Source organism: Bubalus bubalis, chromosome 18 (genome assembly GCF_019923935.1).
Source record: "Bubalus bubalis isolate 160015118507 breed Murrah chromosome 18, NDDB_SH_1, whole genome shotgun sequence".
In the NCBI taxonomy this organism is placed as follows: Eukaryota; Metazoa; Chordata; class Mammalia; order Artiodactyla; family Bovidae; genus Bubalus; species Bubalus bubalis.
The window spans coordinates 44,297,682-44,323,348 of NC_059174.1; the positions used below are offsets into that span (position 1 = coordinate 44,297,682).

Here is a 25,667-nt window from a genome sequence, read left to right on the forward strand (position 1 = left end):
CTAGCAAGAGAGGTCAGGAATGTTCATTCAGCTCACTGGCTCTTAATCTGGGGTGACCTGACATTGGGGAACATTTAGAAATGTGAAAGCAGATGTTCTGGTTATCACAATGAATGATTTGAGACACCACTGACATTGAAAGAGTAAGGGCCAGGATGGTGAATGTCCTGTGCTCTGCTGGAAGGTGCCCCTTAATCAGTTATCCAGTCCAGAGTGCAGCAGTGTCCCTTGTATCTAGAGAAATACTAAAGTCCCTCTGCGTGGAAAGGCAATGAGTGGGGAATCCCCCTGCCCCCAGATTTAAAAAAAAACTTCACTAAAGAATCTATATGATATGTGAAAGGAAAAGAACCTTACTTCCAGGAATACTGTTGGCATGTTGGAAACTGATTATCACATAGGAGTTACCAATTCATCCTCTTCTCCATCAGTCGTTCATAAATTGCCTACCAGAATCAGCTGAGGAGCGTTTTTTTAAAGTACAAATTCCCATGCCCCACACTTGGTGTGTCTGATTGTAAAGTTCTGCTGTGAAAACTGGCAACCTTAAATCCCACGGTACTTCTGATGAGCCAGGTTTAGAAAGCCAATTTTAAAACATCGCAGCTGGTTCATCTAATCTAGCCCCCTCTGTGTTAGGGGCCTTGGTGAGGTTTCCACATAGAACTATTTTTTTTAATCATTTCTCTATCGTTCCAGATTCAGTATATCTAAATTGTGGCTCCATCATGAAGAGTGGGAAAGAACTAAGTGGTAGAGGGGGTGTGTGTCTGCAGGACAGAATCTAGGGGGAAACTGAAAGATGGAGACTTGTTTCTTCCAGTGTTCAGCTGCTTTGAGTACTGAGGCTCAGTTCCCAGCGTGTAGGAAATGAGTGTGTGGTGGTGTTTCTGTGTGTCAGTTTTATGTGGCTTTCGTTCCTGTCTCCATGGGTTGTCCACCTGAAAGAAAAGCTGCTCTTTGCGCAAAACCCTGTGGTTGTAGCTCACATCTATCTAATCGTGTCTGGATTCAGTGTTGCAGGATCTCCCTGCCCTGTTAGTTCAGAGACTAAGCTGGTTTAAACCATGACAGTGGGGAGAGTGTCACAGTATAATGAAGGTGAGTGAACTTTCAGAGGAGCTCAAATGTCACCAATTTGCTTAATTCACCTGTTTTGACTGATTTTAGAAGATGACAGGTATTAGTACAATGGGAATCCAGCTTAGGGAAGTAGCACCATTAATCTCTGAATCTGGGTGTGCTAATGGGGCTTTGCACAGAGCAGGCTGCCCTAGCTTCTCCCAGGATAGACACTGGGACAACTTCTTGGCCTAGGAGCTAGTCAGGCAAGGGACCCAAAGGAGAGTGTACCTCTGAGCGGCAGTCTCAGAGACCAGCAGCCACCAGTCGGTCAGCTCCTGTGTACACTGGGAAGCTACAGATGGAGGACCCAGGCCCTGCTCTTGGGGCTTCCCAGCCTCCTGAGGAGGACTGATGCAGAGGTTTGTATCCTGTTTTTCAGGGCCAGGGTTGGTAAAAGCAAGTTTGTGGTTTTTGAGACATTCATAAATTTGACCCCAAGAGCACGTAGTGAGACTGAATCTAATGTGGTTTCTGTTCTCCATGATGGTGCTGAGCTATGAGCCAGTGATATGGGTGTTCTTTAAATTCCAGCTTGGTTCCTATTTAACAGACTTGGCTGACTGATGAAAGTGTTTTCAGGTTTAGCTCATAAACATGTCAAAATCAACCTGAACACACTGGTGTCCATATTGTGGTTTGTAAAGAAAGCAGCCCTGTGAGGCCAAAGCACATTTCACTTCAGTAATAAGGCTTTCTTAGAGTGACTCATAGTCTAGGCGCACAGAAACAACTGAGAGAGGCCAGCAAGGAGCTCATGACCCAGAAAGTCTTGGGTTCGCCTCCAGACTTGAAGAGCAGTTTGGGAGTGGAAGGGCAGAGAGGAGAGAATTCCAGCTTGAGGAAGTGGGAGAAGCCTGGGTCCAGGCGAGATTGAAATGAATTCCAATGAATGATTTACAGTTGTTGCAGGACAGAGGACAGGAACATGTTTACTGGATGTCTGGAGTGTGCTTCTGTAATCCTGGTTCTCATTTAATCCTGATAATCCTCTGGAGCTAGCCCTACACAGGATTGTTGATGAGAATGCAAATCCCTGCATTGCAGTCCAGGATTTTGCTTGTGCTGAAATTGTTTTGTAATTTTTTTTTTAATGGGTTAGTTGGGTGGCAGTTATCCCTTACTCCATTCCCCAGTGTTTAAGTTAATAGCATTTCTTTGTCCCCAAATGGAGCTTTGCAGATTGTGGTCTACAAAGGAATGAGGTGTAGTTTCATTTTTGTAAAAGTAATACATTGTAAAAAGGATATGAGCCATATGGAAGATGGTTTATAAAAAGATAAAAGAAGAAAGAAAATCTACAGTTCCACCATTCAGTGCTGACCATTGATAACACTATTTGGCTGTATATTCCAGGCAGCATTGTTCTGTACAGGCGTGTGCTTTTCACAAAAATAGATTGATAGTATTCATACTATTGTGAAACTTGTTTTTTTTTTTTGACGTCGTGTATTGAGTAGCACTGCTTTGTGTTAAAGTATGGTGTGTACACAGACAAGTACACGTATCATAATTACCTATATAAACACTACCCAGAAGCCCATGACAGCTCCTTCCAGTAGCTCCCACCCCCTCAAGGGTAACCACTAACCTAAATTTTAACAACGTAGATTGCTTTTGCTTGTGCCTGTTACTTATAATAATGGAATTATGCCATGTATACTCTTTTGTCCTTAGCTCAACATTGTATTTGTGAGATTCATCCATTTTGTTGTGTTTGGCTGTGCACTCTGCATTTTCGTTGCAATGTAATATTCCATTGTGTTATGAAACAATGGTTTTATCCATTCTACTGTTGATAGCATATTTGGGTCATTTCTAGCTTTTGGCTGTTAAAATAATGCTGGCACTGTTTTTTTCCTCCTCAAGAGAAGCTGAAGTTGGAGAGGGGGAGAGGAACCCTGACTTACACCACTTAAGGACTTGGACTGCTGTGAAGGATAGTAGTGTCCAGCTATGGTGCCACTCCACAAGTGCGCTCCTGCGAGGAATTTGTAACTTAAGAATAAAGTACCAGAAACCCTGGTGTGCTATAGATGTAGACATTGGTGTGTCCATTAGAGCAGATGCAGGGTTACTCCTCTTCTGCAGGCCTAGCCTTTGTTCCCCAAGGACACTGCTCTACCCACCACCCTTCCCAGTGGCAGCACCAGAGTAGTCCTTGCCCTGCAAACCAATGTTCAGGATGTGGACTCCATGTCCTTCCTCCCTCCCTTCCTGGTAAAACCCCTGCTTACTTTGTTGAGGCTTATGTGATCCTCTCACTCTCCTGGTTACCTGATAACTACTGTCTTAAAAAAAAAAATTATTCCTGTCTTTCTCTTCCTCTACACTTGCATTCTTCCAAGTGAATTCATCTGTGTGGTTTACCCATCTATGTTGGGAGTTCCCAGGATCATCATACTCAAGGACTGTCATTCTTAGGGCAAAATTAAAGAAAAAGCAAAATTAAAAAGGTGCAATGCAAAATTAAGGAAAAGGTATATGGGCAAAGTCTGGAGCAAACCAGGCTCAGACTTTCAGAGGGTGTCACAAAGGATGTATCAATACCTGATTCCCCAAGCAACAAATTGTTCCAACCTATATGGAATGTTTTTTTTATCAAGGAACCCCGCTCAGCAACTGAGGGCTCAGGGTTTTGATTGGGGTCTGGTTATGTAGGCACCTTCCGTGTGGCACATACTAAAATCCAAGACTCGAAAGCGTAAGTAAACACATTGATTGTGCAAACAGTTTAGGCATCTTGAGCCACTCTTATCCGTGTTGGGAACAATGGAAACCCTCCTCAAATCCTAGTTTCCAGGTGTCAACCAGGGCCGAACTTATAAGCCGTCTTTATAAAGGACAGTAGTTAGCCTTGCTGTGTTAACTCTTGTGGAGCCACCCCACACCCTAGTTCCTATTCCTTATCCTGAGACCTTTTCTTCTCATCTCCTCCCATCCAAACCTGTACACACACCTGGACCTTGTCCATCAGTCTCAACTGTGTCATCTCTGAATCATGGATTTAGACACCTCACACTTGGCTCTTCCAACTGACTTGCTCAAGAATTAATAATTACACACAGAGTGACCTAACCACTCCTTTGCTCAGTAACCGCTTTCAGCTTGGTTAGTGCAGACCTCCAGGTCAGGAGTCCTTCTACCTCGGTTGGATTCACTAGCTTCCATCTTTTGCTTTCCCGTTTCCCATTTCCAACTAGCCTAGACTCCTTGAACCATCATTCTCTTACAAACCTTAAACTCCTGTGCTCTTCTGAACTTTATGTGTTCTTGCCTAGAGAAACTTCAAGCCCAAAAACAGCCACCCGCCCACGTGGTCAATATTCACTGAGAGGGTTGTGTCCTGTGGAAGAGAATCACAGGTGAATGTGTTAGTACCACTATAAACCTGACTGCTCTCTCCTGGGCCCTCAACACTGCCAGTAAAACATGCTGCTGCTGCTGCTAAGTCGCTTCAGTCGTGTCTGACTCTATGCGACCCTAGAGACGGCAGCCCACCAGACTCCCCCGTCCCTGGGATTCTCCAGGCAAGAACACTGGAGTAGGTTGCCATTTCCTTCTCCAATGCATGAAAGTGAAAAGTGAAAGTGAAGTCACTCAGTCGTGTCCGACTCACGACCCCATGGACTGGAGCCTACCAGGCTCTTCCGTCCATGGGATTTTCTAGGCAAAAGTACTGGAGTGGGGTGCCATTGCCTTCTCCGGTAAAACATATTACTATTCTGCAATTACCTCTCTAGTTAGCAAATGGTCCTGTTAAATACATTTCAGAAAACTAGAAGACTGCTGGATGGAAACTGCCTCAGGCACTTAAACCATACTCTACACTAAGCTCGTGTGCACCGAGCCTTATCCTGGTTGTCCTCTAAAAACAGAAAAGATCACGGATCAAAAAACTGCTTGTGTTCTGTCTCCCTCACTCCCACCATTCCCATTCCCAGACTTAACATTATTGAGTTACCTCTCTGCCTATATTCAACTTCCTTAAGGATCCTTCCCATTCACATTTAATTATTATGCCAGCATATTCTGTGGCATAAGTAAGTGAAGTCGTTCAGTTGTGTCTGACTCTTTGTGACCCCATGGACTGTAGCCTACCAGGCTCCTCTGTCCATGGGATTTTCCAGGCAATAGTACTGGAGTGGATTGCCATTTCCTTCTCTAGGGGATCTTCCCAACCCAGGGATCGAACCCGGGTCTTCCGCATTGTAGACAGACACTTGACCGTCTGAGCCAACAGGGAAGTCCTATTATATGGCATATTCATATGTTAATATTCATATGTTTATATATACAGGCATAATGGAGATATTGTGGGTTCAGATCCACACGCCAGTAAAGCAAATATTACAATAAAGTGAGACAAATATTTTTTCTTTCCTAGTATATATAAAGTTAGATTTACACTGTACTTTTGTCTATTAAATGTGCGGTGATAGCATTGTGCCTAAAAAACAATGTACATTACCTTTATTTTTAAAATAGTACTGTTGGAAAAATGGCCCTGATAGATTTTCTAGGTGCAGGGTTGCCACAGAACTTTCAATTTGTAGAAAAGGCAGTATCTGCAAAACAATAAACAAAGTATACATATAGTAACTATGTAGCATTTATTATGTTACAAGCTTCTTTGTTCAGAAAATTATCCTTGAATCCTACATCCTTCCAGTTCCTACTTGGAGCTCTTAACTGTCTGAGGCCTCATCTCCCTTTCACTTCTTAACCCACCTTGTTCCACTCTGGTGCACCACTAAAACAGTTCTTGGTCACTAATGATCTCCAGTGAGCCTTTCGACGTTTTCCTTTCTTACTTGCTTTGCAGAACCATTCCATACCGTCCACTTCTTCCTTCTGAAAATACTCTTGTCTTCCTGGCTGCCATACTCACCTGGTTTTCTTTCCACCCCTCTAGCTGTTGCTCCTCAGTCCCTAAATCTGATTCTACAGTCACCCCATTTTGAAATAATAGTGTTCCTCAGGGTTCAACTTTAGCTTTTTTTCTATTCTCCCTGCCACTCCCTGTCCTCCCTCCAACACACACACACACACACACACACACACACACACACACACTACCACAAATTATTCAGTGGAGTTTCCCACATTTGGGGAAATCACAGGGGTAGCACATCCAGGAAAGCCTTACCCTGGGAAAACCACCTTTGTGATCCTGCTAGCTAAGGTCACTTGTTTTTTGGTGGGGGGGGGGGGGTGGTGGGAAGGGAGAGGGTGCTTATCTATATGGAGTTATTCTCATATTCACTTATCTAGCACTGATCTTTTCTAAGTCTGGATCTGACCCTTTTTTGGGGGGGGAGGGGGGAGGTTGGCTGCTCCACTTGCAGAATCTTAGTTCCCCAACCAGGCTCACCACAGTAAAAGTACTGAGTCCTAACCACTGGACCACCAGGGACATCCCTGAGTCTCACTTCCTGATTTTGTCATTAAAGGTCTTATAGTAGCCTCTCGAATGTAACGTTTCCAAAACTAAAGTGATGGATTTTTTCCTTTTTGGCTGGCCACTCAGCTTTTGGGGTAGTAGTTCCCTGAGCCTTCAGCATTGACAGCACTGAGTCTTGACCACCAGACCACCAGGGAATTCCCATTCCCTCTGCTTTTCTTCCAGTGTTCTTGGTTCTAGTATGTAGCAACACCATCTACTAACCCAACTGAGCTGCAAATGTGAAAGTCACCTTTGACACTCCATTTCCTACAGTTTTATACCAGCTTCATGCCTGTTAGCAAGTTCTATCAATTCTACTTTCTAAATACATCTAATGTCTCTTATTTTTAAAATGTTTTATGTTGATCAGAGATATGTGTAGACATGTGTTTTAATTTAAATGCCTCAGAGGGCTTATAATGAAAGCCCTCAGTCATACTGTCATCCCTTTCTACGTAGGCTTTTGGTTTTAGTTTTACTGATTTTCTATGGAAAACAGAAAGCTATTCAAGAAATCTTTACCAAGCCTTTATATGCAAGGGGTATAGTTCATTGGCAGGGTAAGCAACAGTGAACAAAATAAAACAAGCCCTTCTTGGAGCTCGTGTTCTGGGAGGAGACAAATAATTAAATTTGTAGTCTGTTAAGAAGATGCTTAAGGGAAAATTCCCTGGCAGTCTAGTGGTTAGGACTCAGCACACTTTCACTTCAGGGGCCCAGCTTCAATCCTTGGTCAATGACCTGGAATCCTGAAAACCAAATGGCATGACCAAAAAGATGCTGAAACTCTATGGAGAAAAAACCACGAAGGGAGGACAAGATAGGGTGTATAGGTGTGGGGGGGGGTTGCTACTTCAATTTAAAATAGGTTAGGGAAGCTGACATTTGATAAATGACTCAAGAAGCTGATTGGATGTTCAAGCAGAGGAAATGTTAGCTGCAAAGACCCTGAAGCAAGAGTGAACCTATTATGGCTGGAGTAGTGAGGGAGGGGCTTCCCTGGTAGCTCAGCTGGTAAAGAATCCTCCTGTATTGCAGGAGATCCAGGTTCAATTCCTGGGTTGGGAAGATCCCCTGGAGAAGGGATAGGTTACACACTCCAGTATTAATGGGCTTCCCTGGTGGCTCAGATGGTAAAGAATCCTCCTGCAATGCAGGAGGCCTGGGTTTGATCCCTGGGTTGGGAAGATCCCCTGGAGGAGGGCATGGCAACCCACTCCAGTATTCTTGCCTGGAGAATCCCCATGGACAGAGGAGCCTGGCGGGCTACAGTCCATGGGGTCGAAAAGAGTTGGACACGATTGAGTGACTATGAACATCGAAGCACAGAGTAAGGGAGGAGAGGCTTGTGGGATATGAGGTTAGAGTCAGTGGAGTCTTGATAGGGAAGGAATAGTGAAGTCCACTCTAATCATTGACATTTGGTCCCAGATGGGAAGCAATTGTAGGGTTTTGAATAGAAAGAAGAGTGACAATCTGACTTACATTTAAAAAGAATTGGGAAATTCCCTGGTGGTCCAGTGGTTAGGAGTCAGCACTTTCGGTGCTGGGGCCTGGGTTCCTTGGGGAACTCAGATCCCACAAGCCATGTGGTGTGGCCAAAAAAAAGCACTTCTACTACAATGGTCAGTGAATCTCGTCCATGTGTATGTCTTTGGATTTTAAATAAATAAACAATAAAAACATCTGATTGCTGTGTTGAGAATAAATTAGTAGGAAGGCCATGTAGGAAACCAGCACAGTAACCCAGAGTGGTTCTCCCTGCCCTCTGACAGTTGGAACATGCGGCCTAGACTTCCAGTGGCAGAGATCTATAGTTTGGGGACCTGTTTGGTCTCCTCAGTGGACTGTTCCTCTGGTGGAGGCTTCACAATATCGCTTCTTTTTTTTATGTTATGGTTTTTTTGGCGGAGAGTTATGTGGCATCTTTTAGCTCCCCAACCAGGGATCAAACCCACACCCCCTGCATTGGAAGGTGAAGTCTTAACCCATGGACCACCAGGAAAGGCCCCGGCTGAGGCTTTAATGTATGCATTCAAACAGTTCAAAAATAACTTAAATAGAGTTTCCAATTGCAATCTGCTTCCTTTTTCTCAGTGTCACTCAGGCCTTCAAGTTGCCCTCTTCACATGTAACCAGGTTGTTTCCAAGTTTTGCTAGTCCAAGCAGTGTTGGAATGAGTCATTTAACAAATAGGTGAATGTATCTGTAAGATTAATAACCAAGATTCTGGATAATAGGAGACATGACTTCATAATTCTAATATTCCCGTGTCCTTTTTGATAGAGATTATAGCAATTTACATTCAGCTGGTTTTTCAGGATGTGTATTACCTTATATGGGCTTCCCTTGTGGCTCAGCTGGTAAAGAATCCGCCTGCAATGTGGGAGACCTGGGTTCAATCCCTGGATTGGGAAGATCCCCTGGAGAAGGGAAAGGCTACCCACTCCAGAATTCTGGCCTGGAGAATTCCATGGACTGTATAGTTCATGGGGTTGCAAAAAGACAGACACAACTGAGCCACTTTCACTTTGACTTTGACCACACAGACCTTTGTCGGCAATTCAAGTGGAATAAACTTCTCCCCCACCCCTTCCCTCGCCACCGCATCCCTCCACCCACCCGCACCCCCCAACCCCCGCCCAGATATCTCTCCTCGCCATCCACCTGGGTCTGGGACCCGGGAGGCCCCTCTTGTTGAAAAAGTGGCCGCCTACTGAGGTGAAGGTGGCTCTCCTCTCAAATAGCCAAGTCAGGGCTTGGGGGGCGGTGGGGAGGGGGCAGGTAAGAGGATGAGCTCCCCAACAACGAGAGCAGGGGAAGAGCCTGCAGTACCCCGTGGACCATCTGCTGAGCTGTAGAGAGCGAGTAGCAGGCAGGCAGCGAGAAGGTGGCCCCAGGGAGCGCGAGCTGTGCCTGGGCCTAGAGGAGAGCTAGCTGGGGCTGCGCTTCAAGGACCTTACCAACGAGATGATGGTGACCATGAGCTGCAGGAGGGTGTTCCCGGTACTGAAGGTGAACGTGTCCGGCCTGGACCCCAATGCTGTGTATTCCTTCCTGCTGGACTTCCAATCGCTTGAAGTACCTGAACCAAGAGCGGGTACCACGGGGCAAGCCTGAGCCACAGATGCCCAGCTGCGTCTACATCCACCCTGACTTTCCCAACTTCAGGGCACACGGGTTGAAGGTGCCTGTCTCCTTCAGCAAAGTCAAGCTCACCAACAAGCTCAATGGAGGGGACTAGATCGTGTTAAACACTGCTCCCCAGGAGACCCAGTTCATGGCAGTGAGCACTTACCAAAATGAGGAGCTAGCAGCTCTTAAAATTTACTACAGCCCATTTGCAAAAGCTTTCCTTGATGCAAGGGAAAGAAGTGATCACAAAGATATGATGGAAAAACCTGGAGCCAGATATGATGGAAAAACCAGCCATCTGAGTGCTGGCTGATTCCTGGAACCAGCACCCTGTGTCACCTGCCACCCTCCACCCTCAGTTCAGTGCCCTCCCCTCACAGCCTTTCACGCACGGCTGTGAAAGGTACCTGGCCCTGAGGAACCACCATCCAGGAGACCCCTACCCCAGCCCTTACGCAGCAGAACAATTCTCAAACACTTTCTGACAATTCATCTGCATGTCCATGCTCCAACCCATGACAACTGTCCAGCCTTGGAATGCCTGCCCACACCAGCATGCTCCCCATGGGTCCCAATGCTGGTCCTCCTATGGGCTCCAGCCAGTACGCCAGCCTGTGGTCTGTGAACAATGGCACGGTCACCCTGGGCGCCCAGGTGTGCCCAGCGGGCTGAGAGCCCAGTTCTTTTCTAGGCTTTTCTGCTCACTGCCTCCCTCACCCACGTGGTCTCGGCACCCTCCTCCTAGGGGTTCCCGCTGTACGAAGGAGCTGCCACAGCCAGAGACATTGGAACAGCCAGTAGGATGCCCCAGCCCGCCTCCTGGCCTTGTGGATGCCCGTGTTGCCTCCGTTGATGTGAACCAGAGCCTGTGTCTTTAAGGACACAATGACTCTGCTGTGGCAGCAAGTGTTCATTTGATTGGCAGTCTCCCGGGGCGAGGGAAGGAAACGAGGCCTGTTAACCCTCCCTTTAAATAAGAGGAAGATACATCTGCTGCTGCTGCTGCTGCTGCTAAGTCGCTTCAGTCGTGTCCGATTCTGTGCGACCCCAGAGACGGCAGCCCACCAGGCTCCCCCGTCCCTGGGATTCTCCAGGCAAGACCACTGGAGTGGGTTGCCATTTCCTTCTCCAATGCATGAAAGTGAAAAATGAAATTGAAGTCGCTCAGTTGAGTCCGACTCCTAGCGACCCCATGGACTGTAGCCCACCAGGCTCCTCCGTCCATGGGATTTTCCAGGCAAGAGACATCTTCTGCTATTTACCTTATTTCATCCTCCGTGGCTGCAGTGCTGTCCTGGGTCCTTTATGTGCTGCAGGTGAATCCGGGTGTGAAAGCCATGCAGGCGGCCTCACTCACCAGGATTCACAGTAGCAGTGACTTTCTAGCAGCCAGAAACTCTGTTTTGCTTACAATGCATAGATGACTCTGGCATATCAGAATTTGTAAACTCCCCCGTCATACTCCAATGAGATTAAAAAAACACACTTTTAATTCTCCTCCCTGTGGCTTTCAAGTAGTTTTTAGACTCCTTTTATGGCAGGGATCACAGTCAGAGTTCAGCTGTGAGAGAATCAAATCGTAGTTGGGGACAGCAGATTGTAGTTGAAAGGACACTGTCCAGCTCTGTCCACTAGAATGTGTTGAATTTGACCATATGTAGCTAATCTTTTGTATTGCTAAACCTACAACTGTTCATATTTTTCTTTTGCCAAACTAGCCAATCAGCAGAAAGCATCTTCTGTAAAATAAAACCAATGTAAAAAAAAAAAAAAGTTAAATGGATTATCTTTTTTCTGAATTTCCACCAGTTTCTTAGGATCATCTATATTATATTATTTTTAAATTTTATTTATTTTTATTTTTGGCTGTGCTGGGTCCTGGTTCCTGTGCAGGCTTCTCTCGAGTTTCAGAGAGCAGGGTAGTCTTCACTGCACTGCACGGGCTTCTCTTGTTGCAGAGCACAGGCTGGAGGATGCACAGGCTTCAGTAGTTGCAACATGTAGGCTCAGTAGTTGAGACTTCCCAGTGGCTCAGTAGCTGTGGTGCATGGACTAAGTTGCTCTGTGGCATGTGGGATCTTCCTGGATCAGGGATCACCCACGGCTCCTGCATTGGCAGGCAGATTCTTTAGCACTGAGCCACCAGGGAAGCCCAGACCATCTCCATTTTAATTTGCTTCCTGACTGGACCTTGCCTTTTTTTAACTTCTGGATTGTTTTTCCTTTACATTTTTCACATTTAATATATACAGAAGGATATTTGACCTGTAACATGAATAAATGAACCTGTCACTTATTATTTTTAAAATATAAAAATATAAAAATCATTCTCAGCTCAATTGCTGACTGTTCATCTAACATGCAGCAGTGCTAAGTCTGATGCCAATTTAATTTTTTTTTTCCATGATAGGTGATGTGTTTTTTCCTCTTTGGGGGTTGGGGTGGTGGTGCAGGGCACAATTTGTGGGGGTACCCCAACCAGAGATTGAATCCAGGTCACAGAAGTGAAAGCACTGAATCCTAACCACTAGACCACCAGGGAATTCCCATGTAGACCCTTTTGACTTAAAGATTTGTATCTTTCCTTTAGCTCTTTCTCTTTCTACTTCTTAGATAATATCTTTGATGCCACCCACTCTGTTCTTTCACTAAATCTCCCTCTTACTCAAATGTAAAAGCTGTCAAGTCAAACTTTTGTGTTTCTTAGGTATTTTTACCAGGATTGTTAATCTTGGTAGTACACTTCCTGTAGTAGACTTTATCCAAATATCTGAGAATTCTTTCTTACCTCTCACTGGTAGGAAGCAGAAGAGTTGCCTTGGAGCTCTGGGTGTCACCAGGATTTGTCATCTGACAAATGCTCTAAGGTGTATCTTTATCGTGAAAGTTAGATCATAAAGAAGGCTGAGCACTGTAGAATTGATGCTTTCGAACTGTGGTGCTGGAGAAGACTCTTGAGAGTCCCTTGGACAGCAAGGACATCAAACCAGTCAATCCTAAAGGAAATCAACCCTGAATATTCATTGGAAGGTCTGATGCTGAAGCTGAAGCCCCAATACTTTGGATGTGAAGAACCAACTCATTGGAAAAGACCCTGATTCTGGAAAAGATTAAAGGCAGGAGGAGAAGGGGGCAATAGAGGATGAGATGGTTGGATGGCATCGTTGATTCAATGGACATGAGTTTGAGCAAATTCCAGGAGACAGTGAAGGACAGGGAAGCCTGGTGTGCTGGAGTCCATGGGGTTTCAAAGAGTCGGACACAACTGAGCAGCTGAACAACAATGAACAACAACAAATACTTCCAGGTGTATCTTTATTGTTGAGGTCTCTGAATTCCCAAGGGCTTCATTCAGCGGTGCCAGTGATTTCAGATCCACAAATACTCTGTACCTGCAGAAAAGAATCTTCCTTTTATTGTTTGTTTTTCCTAGGAGTGTGTTGTCTAATTGTAGGTCACTTTAAAAGCATTAAGAAACAAAATTGTTCACTGCTTGTTGTGCAGACACACCCTAGGTTAGTTTTCCTGTTTTCAAACCCCCTTCTCATGCTTGCCCTCTGTCTTACCTGCTGCTTCAGAGTCTGAAGCATTTCAGAGTTTCAGGCAAGCAGCTCCTCCTGCACAACAGCAACCCTGGGGTATGGTGTCCGCATTCTTTTGTTCCTCCCTGGGTCACCGTACTTCTTCCATCTGTTCTAATCAGTCCAGAAATTTGTTGAAACATACCTCACGGAATCCTCCCTGCCCCATTATATTTATATTCTAAATATTATTTTAGTCATTTACTGACTATTTAGTGTAGTCTTAAAGGTTGCTGTTGTTCAGTCGATAAGTCATATCCGACTCTTTGTGACCCCATGGACTACAACACACCAGGCTTCCCTGTCCTTTACCATCTCCTGGAGTCTCTTCAAACTCATGTCCATTGAGTTGGTGATGCCATCCAACTACCTCATTTCTGTTGCCCGCTTCTCCTCCTGCCCTCAATCTTTCCCAGCATCAGTCTTTTCCAATGAGTCAGTTCTTTGCAGCAGGTGGCCAAAGCATTGGAGCTTCAGCTTCAGCATCAGTCTTTCCAATGAATATGCAGAGTTGGTTTCCATTAGCATAGACTGGTTTGATGTCCTTGCTGTCAAAGGGACTCTCGAGAGTCTTCTCCAGCACCACAATTCGAAAGCATCAATTGTAGTCTTAAAGGAAAAAGAAGGTAAACGTTTGCAGTTGGTAACTCTGTCTGCCTCTACTCTAGTGTGAAACACTGTCAACTCTTGCCTGTACGACTTTAATAACCTCTTCGTTGGCCACCCTCCATCCATACTGTACCCCTGCCATTCATTTTCTATGCAGTAAGCAGGATGAGCTTTTGGGAATACAAGTCTGATTGCCAGATTATATCACATGTCTTAGAGAAGGCATCTAATATGAAGGCCTCAAGAGACTGTCCTACTGGAAATCATATCACTGCAGCCGAGGTCTCTAATGGATGTGATCATGGTGTCAAACAGCCAGACCCATGCTACTCGCAAGAGCCAGCAAATGAGCAGGGCTTCTGTCTCCCCAAGGTCTCAGTCCTGGTCTAGACCTCTGAGTCACAGATCTAAAAATAAGTTTCGGGGCTGAGAGCTAGCAGGGCAGGAGCACACCTCTGCTTCTGTGGCTAGCTGGTGTTTGGCAGGAATGAGTCCACGTCCAGCACTGCTACTGCTCCAGACAGCCTGGAGATCTGGCTCAACTCTGGGAAGAACTAGGCGTTGGAGCTGCTCAAAACCTGGCACTGGGTTTATCTGTAGCTGTGTATGATCAGAATCTTACGGCTGTCCTCTGCAAGTATCTAAAGGGCTTCTTGACAAAGCAAGAAATGCCAACCTTGTCCATATTTACTATAACCACTCCTGGGTATATTCCTGGGTCAGATGCCTCTTAATGTCTTATTTCCAGGACTGTCTTTTTTTTGTTGGTTTTTTTTTTTTGTTTTGTTTTGTTTTGTTTTTGTTTTTTTTTTTTGCTGTTCTGTGCAGTATGCAGGATCTTAGTTCTCCATGCCTAAGGGGATCAAACCCTTGCCTCCTGCAGTGAAAGCATGGATTCTTAACCACTGGACCACCAGGAAAGTCCCATCCCAGACAGTCAATGGGTTTGCTCTGCAGCTTTCATCATCCCAGGTTGTGACTTAACACTCAAAACATACCTCATGTCTGGGCCAGCTTACTTTTTCCTTCCAGCTGCTCCTTGGTTTAAATCTGGAAATCCTGGAGTCTTCAGACTTCCACTGAGCTGAGATAGACCACTATCCTGGTGTCTATTCCTAGTACTGTCAGAAGATAGCTGCTTTTTCTTTTCCCAGAAATAGAAAGGAGCTGTCAGACACGCTCATTTTTGCATTATTCCAGTTAAAACTTACCTTGTTCACACTTAAGAGGCAGGGAAGTATAGAATCAAGTGTTAGTGAGTGCAAGTAATGTCTGTAACAGCCAGCTACAGATGACTTGGCAATGCTGAGCCCACAGAGACCATTGGTGGAAAGGCTGGCAGTATCCCAAAACTGCTGGCATGAGCCCCCGTTTACCTAATGAACAGGCTGACATCTTTTCACAAGTTACCCTCTCTCTACCCCTGTGAGCAAATGGGCTGTGCACACAGTCTTCTGCTTTTCAAAACGGAAGAGGAAATTTTAAAAACTCAAAAAATTGGAAATAGTTGGGAACTTCTTAGTTTAATAAAAGATACAAAAAATGTACACCAGCGGGGATTTCCTTGGTGGTCCAGTGGCTAAGACTCCAAGCTCCCAGTGCAGGGGCCCTGCATTCAGTCCCTGGTCAGGGAACTAGATCCTGCGTGCTGCAACAAGATTCCACACACTGCAATGGAGATCAAAGATCCTTCGTGCTGCAACTCAGAGCAACCAAATAAAATATAAATGTATTTTTTTAATGTACATCAGCATTACATATAATAGTGAAAAGCTGAACACTCCTCCTGTGATTGGTATCCATTACCATCACTTATATTCAGCGTTGCATTGGCTGTCCTAGCTAGAATGAAGAAGAAAGGTATTCATATAAAGATTGGGGGAAAGAGAAAATAATTATTTTTAACATGACACAGTGAGATATGCATAAAATCCAAACCTATCTACAAACTGCTCCCATAAGTGAATTATCAGCATCTGCAAAAATCACTTGTTTCTATGTAATTGGAAAATGAAAATTTAAAATATTATCATTTATAATAGTACTAAAAAACCAAATGTCTAGCATTCTAATGAAAGATGTGCAATACCTCTACACAGGAAACTACAAAACATTTCTGAGAAAAAATAAGGGCATGTTTTCAGAACCTTGGAGTGGGTGAAGAGGACATAAAAAGTGATAACCATGAAAAGAAACTGGACTTCATTAAGACTAAAAACATGTTTTATCAAAAGATGTCAAAAGAGTGAAAATGAAAGCCACAGCCCAGGAGAAGATACTTGCTTTATGTAATATTAGTCCACCTGCCAATGCAGGAGACACAGATTCGATCCCTGGTCCAGGAAGATCCCACATGCTGTGGAGCAACTAAGCAGGTATACCACAGCTACTGAGACTGTGCTCCAGAGCCCGAGAGCCACAACTGCTGAGCCCACAGTGCCCTAGAGTCTATGCTCAGCAAGAGAAGCCATGACCATGAGAAGCCCTCACACCACAACCAGAGAGCAGCCCCCACTAACTAGAGAAAAGAATGAGCAGCAATGAAGACCCAGCAGAGCCCAAAAAAATAAAATTTGGGAAAGAAAAAAAAACCACAGTGAGGGACTTGCCTGGTGGTCCAGTAGTTAGGACTTAGCACTTTCACTGCTGGGGCCTGGGTTTAATCCCTGGTTGAGGAACTAAGATCTTGGAAGTTGTACGGCCAGCCAAAATAGAATTAAATGCACAATGAGATGCCATTCAAACCACCACAAGAGTGAATTAAACATTTACATATATGCTGCTGCTAAGTCGCTTCAGTCGTGTCCGACTCTGTGCGACCCCAGAGACGGCAGCCCACCAGGCTCCCCCGTCCCTAGGATTCTCCAGGCAAGAACACTGGAGTGGGTTGCCATTTCCTTCTCCAATGCATGAAAGTGAAAAGTGAAAGTGAAGTTGCTCAGTTGTGTCCAACTCTTAGCGACCCCATGGACTGCAGCCCACCAGGCTCCTCCATCCATGGGATTTTCCAGGCAAGAGTACTGGAGTGGGTTGCCATTGCCTTCTCCAATTTATATATATAAATATATGTATATTTAATTTATTTTTGGTTGTACTGGGTCTCCATTGCTGCTTCATGGCTGCTAGGGCTTTCTCTAGTTTCAGTGAGCTGGGGCTACCTTTTGTTGTGGTGCATAAACTCATTGTGGTGGCTTCTCTTGCTGTGGAGCACTGGTTCTAGGCACGAGGCCTCTGTAGTTGTGATTCAAGGGCTCAATAATTGCAGTGCACGGGCTTAGTTGCTCTACAGCATATGGAACCTTCCCAGACCAGAGATCGAACCTGTGTCCCCTGCATTGACAGGCAGATTCTTATCCACTCTATCACCAAGGAAGTCTGACATAAACTTTCTTTAAAAGACGTAATGTCAAGTGTTGGTGAGGACATGGAGAAACTGGGACTTTCACACTTTAATGGTAGAAGGGTAAATCAGTACAACCATTTTGAAAAACAAAGGAGCAGGATATGTTAAAACTAAATATGAAAAAATAAAAAGCTATATTTGTATATTTATGACCAGCAGTTTCACTGTTGGGTATATTCCCCATAGAAATTATTGGCTTATGTCCACCAAAAGACATGTAAGAATGTCATAGTACAAGTCATAATAGCCAAAACCTGGAAATAAATGTCTAACAACAGTAGAATGAACAAATAATGGTATACAATAGAATACAGTGAAAAAAATAAGAACTTGCTTTATGCAACATAAATCTCACAGATGGTATGAGTGAAAGAAACCAAATACAGAAAAGTATATACTGTACAGTTACATACATCTATATAAAGCTCATAAAAAAGCAAAACTAACTTATGATGATGGAGTTTAGTAGTTACATTTGGAGGAGGTAGGGCTTGCTAATGTATTTATATCTTGGCTAGAGTGATGGGTACAGAACATAAGTGAAAATTTGAACTGTGCTCTTAAGATTTGTGTACTTTATATAAATTAAATATCATTAAGATTTGTGTACTTTATATAAATTAAATATCATTATAAACACTAAACTTCCCTAGTGGTCCGGTGGCTAAGACTCTGCGCTCCCAATGCAGGGTACCTGGGTTCAATCCCTGATCAGAGAACTAGATCCCACATGTCACAACTAAGACCCAGCACAGCCAAATAAATAATTTTTTAAAATGCTATATGGAAGGGGACCTTAGATTCTCTCTATTGCTCTGCCCTCTGAGGTCAAATCAGACCCCTGAGTGCCTTGCTGACTCCCTCTGCTTCTGCCCTCACCGCCCCAGTGCTATGGAAACACAAATTTTTACAACTCTCCAGTGACTTCCAGTTTCTCTTAAGAAAGTGTTCCATCCTTCCCAAGCTGTCTTACATGATCTAGTCCCTGGAGAACTAGCCTTAGCTTTCCCTTAGTGCCAGATTCCAAAATGAGCCAAATTCCAAAGGCCTTTGCAGTTCCTTTCACCTGGAGGTCTCTTTCCCAACTAATTGTGTCTCATTCTTCAAATGTCAGTTTAAATATTACGTTTTCAGGGATGCCTTCCAGGTCCTTCCAGAATGTGTTAAGGTCTCCTTGACTACTTTTCTTCACCGCAATGTGTCCTCACTGTGCTTGAAGGTTTATTTTTATCTTCATCTTCAACATTTTTGCTTGTGGGGAAGGCTTGCTTTTGTCTTATTTGCCACTCCATCCCCAGTACCCGGCACTGTGCCTGGCCTGTGGTAGGTGCTTAGAAACTTGTTGAATAAAGGAGCAAGTGACTTCACGAATGCCCGCCATTTGCTGTATGCAGCGCCAAGTGCTGCAGCTACAGTTGAATATGAGATGAATATCACCCAAGCTCACAGTTCAGGAGGGGCAAAACATAACTGCTTTGGGAGGTAAATACTATGACTGGGAAAACAGAGAGCTTTGGATTTCAGAGAAGGCTTCCTAGAGGCTTCCTTGAGGTCATGCTTTCAAACAACTTAAAGAGCCCCACAACTAGCGGCCTGTTCTGGGAGGGGACCAAGCTTGTGACAGATTCTGGACACATGGTGGTCTTGGATCTGCCTATACCTAGGCTCCCCAGGTGGTGTTAGTGGTAAAGAAGCTGCCTGCCAATGCAGGTTAGTTGTAACAGATGCAGGTTCGATCCCTGGGTCAGAAAGACCCCCTGGAGGAGGGCATAGCAACCCACTCCACTATTCATGCCTGGAAAATCCCATGGACAGAGGAGCCTGGTGGGCTACAGTCCATGGTGTCGCACAGAGCTGGACGTGACTGAAGCAACCTAGCAAGCACGCATGTGCCTGTGCAAAAGTGGAAACCGCTCAACATTGTCCATTTGATGAGATCACAGAATTTTTGAGAAGTAATCCCATTTCTTCTTACTGATCTAATAGGCTTTATGTGAGATAAAGTTTTACTTTCAGGGTTTCTCCATATATATTTAAGGCGAACTGGCTCCCTTTCAATAAGTCCAATCTCTTTTTCTGGATGGGTAGGAAGGCTGCATGGTTCAGGTTATGGAATCTAAGTTCCCCAACCAGGAATCAAACCCTGGCCCCAGCAGTGAAACAGCCAAGTCCCTAACCATCAGGGAATTCCCTCAATGATTCTTATAAGTCAAAGGTGGCTTTTAGTTTCATCAGCTTCTTCTGAGAGCCTCATTGTAATCTCAGAACTGGATAGAGCTTCCCAGACTCATTTGTAGCAGTGTAGAGTGAGCATAGTTCATTATTTTGCACTGTAACAGCAATGTTTCATGGTCGTGAAATCATTATAGGTTAAGAGCCAAATTTTAGTTTATAAACTCAGCCTTTTCTCAAATATTTCTAGTAACTTGGCTTCAAAGTGGTATTTGGTTCTGCCCAGTTTTGCCCCTAAATGGAAACATGAATATTTGGCAGCTGTGTGGGTTAAGGTTAAGGTTAGGCACAACACTGCTGAGCAGTGAGAAAAACCAAGAAAACCGGAGCTCTGGGCCCTCAGCCCATCTCCCTGTGGAGTGAGTGGGGGAAAAGCCCTTTGGCTGTTCAGCGCTCACACACGCTGCTCCCTGACCTAGCTGAATACCTGGTGCCCCACATTCCACACTGGAGGCATCCAGCTGTCTGATCATGGGAGTCTGGTGTGTGTGGTCCTACCATCCAGCACCTACATCAAACTTGAGTCCATCTCTTGGGTGGGACCCAGGCTCTGTGACCAGTGCCCAGGGTTGCTCAAGTCATCATTGGCACCAGAAACTCAGCTAGTGGCGGCTTTACTGTCCCTGCTTGCTAGAAATTGAAGACCCAATTGACATGCCCTAAATGAACTGTAACTAGAGGGTGTGTGTGCTTACTAAGCTGATTCAGCCGTGTCTGGCTCTTTGCGACCCCATGGACTGTACCAGCCAGTCTCCTTTGTCCATGAGATTCTCCAGGCAGGAATACTGGAGTGGGTTGCCATGCCCTCCTCCAGGGGATCTTCCCGACTTAGGGATCGAACCTGCGTGTCTTATGTCTCCTGCATTGACAGGCATGTTCTTTACCACTGGCGCCACCTGGGAAGCTGCAACTAGAGGGCAACCACATGTAAAAAAAATCTGAATGGAGACCTAAACAAGTTCAGAGTTGTTGAGTTGGAAGACTTTGGCATTACATGTTGAAGAAATGAGGGGACTTCCCTGGTGGTCTAATGGATGTCTCCATACTCCCAACGTAGGGGCCTGGGTTTGATTCCTGGTCAGGGAACTAGGCAATGGCACCCCACTCCAGTACTCTTGCCTGGAAAATCCCATGGACGGAGGAGCCTGGTGGGCTGCAGTCCATGGGGTCGCTAGGAGTTGGACACGACTGAGCGACTTCACTTTCACTTTTCACTTTCATGCATTGGAGAAGGAAATGGCAACCCACTCCAGTGTTCTTGCCTGGAGAATCCTAGGGATGGGGGAGCCTGGTGGGCTGCCATCTCTGGGGTCGCACAGAGTTGGACACGACTGAAGCGACTTAGCAGCAGCAGCAGCAGCAGGGAACTAGATCCCACATGCCAAGACTAAGAGTTTGCATGCCACAACTAAAGATCCCGCGTGCTGCAACTAAGAGCCGGCAAAGCCAAATAGATAAATAAATAAAAATAAATATTGAAAAAAGAAAGAAAGAAATGGAGGAAACAACCTCCTTGAGCACCCTGAGGTGCTCCTTCCCACTGAGCCCAGAGGGAGCAGACAAGTTGCAGGGTGGGAGCTTGTAAGTTACTCCCAAGCATCAGGACTGTTGCCAAGGACAGCCATTCTAGTGGTCACAGTGCTCTTTTTGTTTTGACTAATAAATCCCCTCTTGTTTCAGTGACAATGAGCTGTGGTTATTACATCTTGATAAAAAGGAGAGTCTACCCGCATTCAGGACAGGGGACCGAGTTCTGGTTTCTTCAACCACAACTTCAACATCTGGGGGACTCAGGACCCTCAATCTTGGCCCCCTTGTAGATTTACAAATTTGGCCCCCTTGTAGATTTACAAACCACATGTATGAGGGAATTCTCATACATATAATTGCTCAGAACTCCCAAGTTTTCAAGTTTGAACTCATCATAAGGCCACAGAATCAACTCTGCAAATGACCCTCCTGCAGTTCTTGAAGCACATCTTTCTTGTTTATTCTTATATTTATTTATTGTTAATTGATTGATGATTGCTTTACAATATTGGTTTAATTTTTGCCATACATCAACATGAATGAGCTATAGGTGTACATATGTCCCCTCCCACTTGAACCTCTCTCCCACCTCCCACCCTTTCCCACCCCTCTAGGTTGTTACAGAGCCCCAGTTTGAGTTCCCTAAGTCTTACAGCAAATTCCTACTGGCTGTCTGTTTTACATATGGTAGTGTATATGCTTCCATGCTACTGAGACCACATCTTTCTGGATCAAGACCACAGCATGGATCTTCTGAGCTAGGGTGGTGCCCATCGGCAGGTCCACATACCAGAACCTGAGGAGAGACGGACCTTGGCTGTCAGCATCGAATGGACTGGAGCTGCCCCTGGTTTTCAGGATAACTTGACCTCAAGGCTGTGCAGACCTTCTGTCTCCATCAGCATCTTGCCTGGTTTCCTCTTCAGCACATCTTTTCTTCCTTTCCTGGTCCTAAGTCCTTGGACCCCTGGAAGTCTATGAGTTCTGGAAAATATCCACTGCCATTGTGCAGACCTTCACAGCTGATGACTGTGGTGGGCATAGCCTCTAGGGTGGCCCCTAGGGCATTCAGCAGCTACCCCTCCCTCACCCCACGCACATCCAGCCACCTCTGCTTCACCAAGCCCAGGAGAGCCCTCAAGGAGTCCCCCAGCAGCTCCTCCTGCCTATGTAGTACCAGGCATCCTCTCCTGGCTGCAAGGGGAAGGGACTGGACTCCTGGGGTCCAGCCCACCCATCAGGGATCTCCTAGGCTCCTGGCCAGCCCCAGACACTCAGAATGATCAAAGGCAACCTGGGGTCTGAGAGATGGGGGTGAGACAAGATGGCTCAACCTGGCAAGGGCCTCTTGGCCACAGCCCAGTCATTTCCAGCCAGCAGGGGTGGGGGGCAGGGGGGATGGAGAAAGAACAGCAGGATGTTCAAATGATTATAGGGGAAAGGGAGGGGTGCCGAGTGACTTCCTCAGCGAGACAATCTGGAGACTGGGGGAGAAGTTTCCCTTTTGGCACATGACCCATGGAGCCCTCAGCCCCTTTCCTGCCTGGTCCACACCACCCAACAGACTGGGGCTGGCCTCGCCACAGCCTCTCTCTCTGTGCCCAGCAGTCAGCCAGTTGCTCTGTGCCCAGAACGTCTGGCCAACCCTCTTCAGACTGGCTCCCAAATCCATGGATTCTTGGATGCCAATACCATTCCTGGGGCTCACAGCCCATCTTGCAACTTTCACATTCTGCCCAAGGGAGACCAAGAAGGTGAAGGAGGAAAATTACTCTCCAAACTCAACCCCACAGCCCCTGCCCACTGTGCCCCCGTCCCCTACCCAACCACTGCCACCAAGAACACTTGGCTGTGAAAACTCCTTCCTTGCAGGATCTTCTTTCAGACATGCCCACTAAAACCAACATGTAAGAGCCCAGCCTGGAAACTCTGGCTTAGACTGCACAAACAGCTCACAAACCAACAGTAATAACTTTGACTGCTTAAGAAAATCAGTTCTCTAATCTCTTCTGAGCCCCTTTCTGTGGGATGCTCCTATTCTGCAGCTCTTCTGATGTTAGGAATGTGGAACCCTCAGGAAAGCTACACTGAGCAAATCAGCGTTGTTTTTCTCAACAAGAGGAGGCATCTCAGGTCAAGGCCAAGGTGCATCTCTGGCCCATCTGACTGATGCAGGGCTCTTCAGCCACTTGAGGGGCTCCTAACATCCTGTTCTTCTCACGCCTCCCAGAGAACAACCTCTGAAGCTCTCTTCCCTTCCATAGGGTATGGCTCCAACTCTACCTCTAAATCAATACACAGGAGGGTGAGTGGATTCAGGGAGAGGTCTTGTTTCCTGGCCTGGGCCTTTTTGACTTCCTGAGTGGCAAACTCAGGTGTTTGTCTGGTGGTCTCTGAGGCACCCATCCCCCTGTGCATGCTGAGGCTCTAACCATAGACCTGTCTGCAGAGCTGGAGGATCACAGCTTTGGTCCCCGAGGATGTGGGGGCTCCAGGAGGGTCCAGCCTCCACCTCTAGACTTGTGGGCTCCATCCTCTTTTCTTGGCACTCTGCTGCAACGGAGCTTGGAATAAAGGGGTGACATGAAGTGACTCTTGAGAGTCCCTCAGATAGCAAGGAGATCAAACCTGTCAATCCTAAAGGAAATTGACCCTGAATGTTCATTGGAAGGATGGATCCCGAAGCTGAAGCTCCAGTACTTTGGCCACCTGAAGCGAAAGCCGACTCACTGGAAAAAACCTGGATGCTGGGAAAGGTTGAAGGCAAAACGAGAAGGGGGTGGCAGAGGATGAGATGGTTAGATACTATAGCATTACCGACTCAAAGGACATGAATTTGAGCAAACTCCAGAAGACAGTGAAGGACAGAGGAGTCTGGCATGCTGCAGTCCATGAGGTCACAAAAAGTGGGACATAAAACTGAACGATAATAACAATGAAGTGATAAATGTCTCAAACCTGTGTGGTGGGTCCATGGGTGTTTTTTCCCTTTCTCTCTATATCTGTGTGTGTTGGACGAATGAAAATAAGTATCATACCCTCTAGGAGGTACGTATGATAGATAGGTGTGCTCACAAAGCAGAGTTGATATTTCCACAATACAAAATGTCTTCAGGTAAGCCTGGGAGATCCAAGATAGCCTGATGCTCAGAGCACCCCAGAGGCCACCAAAGGATCCCCACGATTGGTAGTGTCCATACCAATAAGAAGTGTAGGCATGGCTGAATGGGTCTCTGGAAACTCCTGGCGCAGGACTGAAGTCTAGAGAAAGGCCCAGATGGTGCCAGGCATGAGTGGTTTCCAGGCTGTTACTCTGGGACCGCGAGTGAAGTAAGAAACAGCGGCTGGGTGTGTGGGTCAGAGCTTACCGGAGGAGCCCCTTTAAAGCCCCATCCAGTATTTGCCAGGTGCCTTTAGGCATAACCACGGGAGGCTTTGGGGGTCTGTAGTAGAAGTTAGGAGGAAAATGGGAGCTAGGAGAACGTTCAAGCAAGAAATGGGCTTATCCTGAGACTGCAGGGGCCACATTTGGCTCACTCAGAAGCCAGGCACCACTGGGACTTCCCCGGAGGTCCAGTGGTTAAGATCCCTTGCTTCCACTACAGCCTCCATCATCTCTGACTCCTTTTCCAGCCTACATAGGTGTGGTGACACCAGCACCCAGGGACACTTCCTCCAACTTTGCTGTCCTGCATCACATCCCCTCTCCGGTAGCTTGAGTTCCACAGCCCATTATGTCAGTAACACTGGCTCCTCTCTCTGTTACTCAGGACCCAGGTGGATCCTTGTTCGTCTTCTTCGCTTTTACCTGAAAACTGCTGCGACAAGTCACTTAAATAGGAAAGAAGGCTCTGTCCACCTGAAATAGGCCCTCAGTACAATTTAGAAATTCTACCACCTTTTTCCTTTCCGCTTTCAGACCTTTTTCACTCTCCTCATACCTCTGTCCCTAGGCTCCCCTCATGCTTTACTGCAGACTGAGGTAAGCCCATGGCCAAGCATTTTAGAACCCCTCCAGCCTTTTCAGAACCTCACAAGATGAATCACATCATCTTTCTACTGTATACTCAGCCTCTTTCTGTCAACCAGACTTTTCTCTCTGACACTGATACATGTTTAAGTTTCTCCACCTTAAAAAACAAACCATGGACTTCCTTGGTGGTCCAGTGGTAAAGAATCCATCTGCCAATGCAGGGGACACAGGTTCGATCCCTGGTCTGGGAAGATTCCACATGCCATGGGGCAGCTAAGCCCATGTTCCACAACTACTAAAGCCCACGCACCCTAGAGCCTGTGCTTTGCAAGAGAAGCCACCACAATGAGAAATCCATACACCACAACTAGAGAGTAGCCCCAGCTCACCACAAGAGAAAGCTACATGCAGTGATGAAGACCCAGCACAGCCATAAATAAATAAATATATTTCCTCAATCTACACTCACTTTTAGCTGCATTAGCCCCCTAAGGCCCAGTGACATCTCCAGCTCTCATCTAAGCTCCAGAGTTCCACCTCAACTGCCTACTCAGTGTGTCCTCTTTCACATGATATCATGCTCACAAGGGCACTCATGACCTTTTTACTCTCTTCCTCACTTCCAAATGTGGTCTT

The 25,667-nt window shown here is 45.9% G+C and overlaps 1 pseudogene; it reads left to right on the forward strand.

Moving 5' to 3' along the window:
- Positions 1–1,067: 1,067 nt before the first annotated feature.
- Positions 1,068–10,748, forward strand: LOC102398293 (annotated as a pseudogene).
- Positions 10,749–25,667: the final 14,919 nt, after the last annotated feature.